General features: G+C 45.5%; 2 protein-coding genes across 9 annotated transcripts in view; both read left to right on the top strand.

The window, feature by feature from the left end:
* Positions 1–4,717, top strand: part of GNAS (GNAS complex locus) — a 66,920-nt gene that overhangs the window by 15,142 nt on the left and 47,061 nt on the right. The gene's annotated exons all lie outside the window — the stretch shown is intronic.
* Positions 1–4,717, top strand: part of LOC101102411 (neuroendocrine secretory protein 55) — a 42,973-nt gene that overhangs the window by 15,142 nt on the left and 23,114 nt on the right. The gene's annotated exons all lie outside the window — the stretch shown is intronic.

Below are 4,717 nucleotides of genomic sequence, written 5' to 3'. Positions count from 1 at the left end.
GTAATGCGGCGGACTTTGCCCGTGGGGAGCAGGGCCACCCGGGAACCCCGGGAGCGGGTGGCAGGGCTGCCCGATGGGCCTCCGGGCCTGGCGGCGGGAGGTGGGTGTCTGGGCCGAGGCGGGAAGAACCTGCCAGAAAGTTCCAGCACGGGGCCCTAACTTTGCCCTGGGAGCGGGAGGAATTTTGGGTGGGCTTGGGTGGGGGAGAATGTGCCCTTTGGGGGATAAACATGGCGCGATTCAACACTTGAGGGTCGTTTCCAGCTGGACAAACCAGTGCCAGCGATCGTAAGACCACGTCGCCGAGTCGTGGGGTGGGGGACGGCAAGAAAGGCGGGGGCTTCAGGTGAGCCAGGAACTGCGGGGCGGGGGGATGGGGTGGGGGTGGGGCGCTCATGGGTCGCTCATGCTAGCTGGCTGGGGCGGTCGGTGGGTTGGGGGTTGATGGAGAACGTGCGTCCCTGCCTCGCCCGGCTCGGCTTCCCGGTATCCGACAGCTTGTTGTGGGTGTGCATTGGTGTCCACATTGTGTCCGCCTGTGCATGGTATCCTCAAGTGTTCTCCAACCCCCATCCCTGGCACCCCCCAAATTACCCGCCGACTGTGTACTTGTACCGGGGAATGGGCTGTCTTGTGTTTTGCGCCATTGCGCGGGCAAAAACTTTCCGTGAACACACAACACACTCCGGCGGTACCTGTGTGCTGGCGCTGGCGCTCTGCAGCGGGCGGCGCGAAACGGGCGGCGCGAAAAGCCTGAGAAAGTAGCGGGAGATGCTGGGGAGGTTGTGGGGCCGCCAGCTGAGCTGGGGGCGGGGGCCGCCTCTGGGCGGCCTCCATAACCTATTTTCTGTCTGTCTTTCTCTCTCTTTTCCCCTTTGCGCTAAGCGTTTCCTCACTTCTTATTCGTTCGCCAAACCCTCCCGCCTTTACGGTTGAAAAACCAGACACGCAGGTATCTGGGGTGTCCGGGGCTGCGCGCAAAAATTTGGTATTCTGCGCACATTCGGTTTACCTGGTGGGGGATGAAGGGAGGAGGGGCAAAAAAACCCTACAAACCACACCGGGACTGGTTCCAGGGGATGGGCGTGGCTATGTTTAAGAACTATGAAATCATTTTTTTTTTTTTAACCTAGGGAAGAGCCTGAGGTAAGCCAATCCTTTACCCTTTTACCAAATACAGTAGGAGGGGCTTGGTTCTAAGAGAGGGGTTATGCGTTGGGAGTTGAATGCCCATCTTGTGTTTGAAATGCAATTAAAATAAAACTTTTTAAAACAAGCTTCCAGTGTATTTTAAGTGTGTGGATAAAATCTGAAAAAACTGTGAAACATGTAAATGTTTACATGTGAATTTTTTCAAGCAGCTTTAGCTGGGGGCAGAGAGGCTCAAAGGTAAGACCCTCTGCATATGGGCTTGGGATACAAAAACATTAAAAAATCTGTTGATAATCCCATTGGGAGGATGCCGACGATGGCCCTGGCCTCCGCCCTCCTCCTCCCCTCACTTTTCCAACAGCCTCCTCCTCCCCCCACAACAAGACCCTCTGCTGCATCTCCCCAGTCCTTCCCTGGCCCCGCCCAGTCCCCCTCCCTCCTTCCCCCTCCCCTAGATTCTCCTTAGCTCAAATCTGGGTCTTGATTCCTGTGCCACAATCAGAGCAGCAATTAGCAAAGGTCTGAATGTGTGGCTTAAGTGAAGATTTCAAAAGTGAAACTCCACAATCCTAACTTTTTAAATTTTATTCTCTAAGCCCTCTCGAGGGATTTCAAGATTACAATTTTTCAGGCTATGCTACATTTGCTAAATATTTTGTAATGTGCCATATAACTGTGTGCTATTTTGATATGTGCTTCCCACGAGTCACAGTTTTAAATGTGATGGTCATTTTATTCATGCCCACCCAGGGAAATAAGGACAGCATCATTTCCCTCAAAAACATCCAGGAGGGAGGTAGTTTTACACTTCAGATGCCCTAACTGCACCAAAGGCCCAGAGCCTCAAATGACAATGTGTTCTTTTCCTGCGGACAACTGATTTTGCCACAACAGTTCCATTTCAGCATTCCAAACATAGCACTGGGTAGCACACCTGTGATGGGGGAGGGGCCATAATTGGGGGCAGACAGGAGAGCCAAGGCGCAGTGTGCACCTGCCGCCTAATTGGCAGTGTCCCTCACATGCTGCAGCCTCAGTTGCCTCATTTGTAAAAATCTTTCAAGCAGATCTTCACTAAATTTTCCTTTGCTCCATGCCCGGAATCTCCTATTCTAGGGCTTTAGTGTGGGGTGCACCACCCACTTAAATCAAGACTGGAGGCTTATGCCATAGGTTATACAAACATCTACCCTGCAGCAAACAGTCCATGTCTGAGGCTGAGCCTTAAGAACATTAGAAGTTTCCCTTGCTTACTCTTCTTTTGAGGCAGGGGGGAAAATTCACCTTATAAAGATTAGCTAGGGTCACCCTGCATCACCCTGGCCCTACACCCAGGTCAAGCACCTTTGCATGCAGTGTGGTCCAGTGAGCCTTGGGCCCTGTCTATCAGGAAAACCTGAATTCAGAAAGCCAGGTTGCCTGCTGTGTCAGTGTGGCTCATTGAGCCAGACTGCAATCTGATAAGACTTTGTTTTTTGGTTTTTGGTTTTTTTTGCTGAAGTGACAAGAGAGGTACCCCACTGGATCTGAATGACTGATTGGGGAGGGGGAGAGAAGGCAGGGTGAAGACCCACAGACATCTAGGACAAACATTTTCACTAATATTTAAATCCTAACACATAAAACAAGATATCCATACATGCCCACCCTTGAAAATGCAGACCAAATGACCATCATTTTGATAATTTGTGACATACAGATTCAAATGTTGCTTTAACAACATGTGTGCATTTCTGTGTATATACCTTCCCCATTTTTATTGCCCAAACAGCTTAACCACATTACAGAGAATCTTAAAAAGATAGGTAAATGGTTAGATAGTCGATAACATGACTGAAATTCTAGAATAGCTAAAAAAAGGTGAAGCCCATTTCTTACTCAACACTATCCAATGATAGATTTATTTCCATGTTTCTATTGCCTTTCTGAGTAATTTCAGTGGCTTAAACATGTTTTTTGGAAGCCTAATTTGGGTGATTCCATCATTTTCCTTTAAGAATTGAAGGGACTGCCAGGTTAGAATTTCTTAGTAGCTACTGCATTTATTAAAATTATGCAGGTAAATGCTATATATATAATAATGGCTATTCTGTCATGACACTTTATTTATACAGTGAGTCTCAATTAATTGTATGATCATTTATGCCACCAAGTACAACAGTGAGGGCTCCGTCTCATCCTGCTGGATACCCCTTTCCTTTTTTTTTTTTCCTTTTTCAGTTCAGCCCTTTTTTCCTTATTCAAAATGCCTCCACTGAGTCATTTGTTGCAGTGGGAAAGGCATGGCTTATCAGCCCAAAAATCTCTTCCTTGCCTTTTAAAATCCAATTTCCTACAGATTTTCCTTCAAATAAAACCATTTTTCTATATAGCTATGTTAGTTTTTATCATTTGCCTACATTACAGATACCTTGGAAAACTGGTATTCAGCAAAAAAAAAAAAAAAAAAAGATTTGTCACTTTTTTGTTTATTCCTCCCACCTCCTTACCTTCCCCACCCCCAGTTTGAAAGGAGCAGCTTCACTGCCTTCAGAGTTATTAGTAACCTGTAATAGTAATGATTACACATAATGATAGCACATTCTTACTGTATTTTTAAATGCCTTTCATCCAGTCACATTCGTCCTTTGCAACAGCCTTGGGCAATAAAAATGTGATGGGACCCCAGTGCATAGGCAAATAAACCAAAAGCCTAGTGATTAAATGTCAGTTACTTTTGCTCAACTCTGCAAGATAAGTGAGGGCGTCAGAAGTTTCTGATTCATTGCTTGTCCCCAGAATGCGGTGATACGCTATAAGGCATCGTTTTGTAAGTGTGCTGTGTGTTCTCTAGTTCCCTTGTCAGATGACAGGTGTCCAGCAGTCTTCTGCTTCCTGAATTATAGCCAGAACCAGACAGATCCCTGCTTATAAATGTCCACTGTGTGTCCGTGAAACGTGAGCCTCCCCATTTCTGGAATACCTGTCACTGTTCTGGTGGTATTTTGTTTCCACATTTGTTGTAACCCATCTGCCAACACCACAGCCTTAGTTTGTTTGTTGGACTTCTTTTTTTAAAAGCAGGTTTTCCTTAAAGTCTTTTTTAAAATCCCCCAGAAGTATTCGTTAGTGAGGTCTAAAGTTTTTCCCTTTACTCAGATTTCTACTAAAAAAAATACACACGCACACAAAATACACCATCATCATCATTTTAAAATAGTTGCTTTTATGCCTAGCCCCCTCCATTTTTAGTGTTCCAGTGTAATAGACTTGTTTAGAATCTCCCGGCTTGGATCTAATGACCCTATTAAAATAACTCTTGCTCAATATTCTTCATAGTGATTATTTTTTAAAAAGTATTCCTTCCTTTTAGTCAGGGTTAATTCCTTCTTAGTGAGAGTCAGTGCATAATCTTAGAAATCACCTTTGACTTTTATGGAGGAAGGTTGATATTAAGCAAAAAAGAAAAAAAGACATCTTTTTAAGAGAAGGTAACCTAACTGACTAGATTTGAAATTCTCCATATCAACCATGAATCTTTTTAGAGTCAATTTCCCCACCATATGAAATGTACCCCTCACCCCCA

Source organism: Ovis aries, chromosome 13 (assembly GCF_016772045.2).
Source record: "Ovis aries strain OAR_USU_Benz2616 breed Rambouillet chromosome 13, ARS-UI_Ramb_v3.0, whole genome shotgun sequence".
Lineage (NCBI taxonomy): Eukaryota > Metazoa > Chordata > Mammalia > Artiodactyla > Bovidae > Ovis > Ovis aries.
The sequence above is the reverse complement of the archived record's forward strand: the minus strand, read 5'-3'. Positions and strand labels throughout refer to the sequence as shown.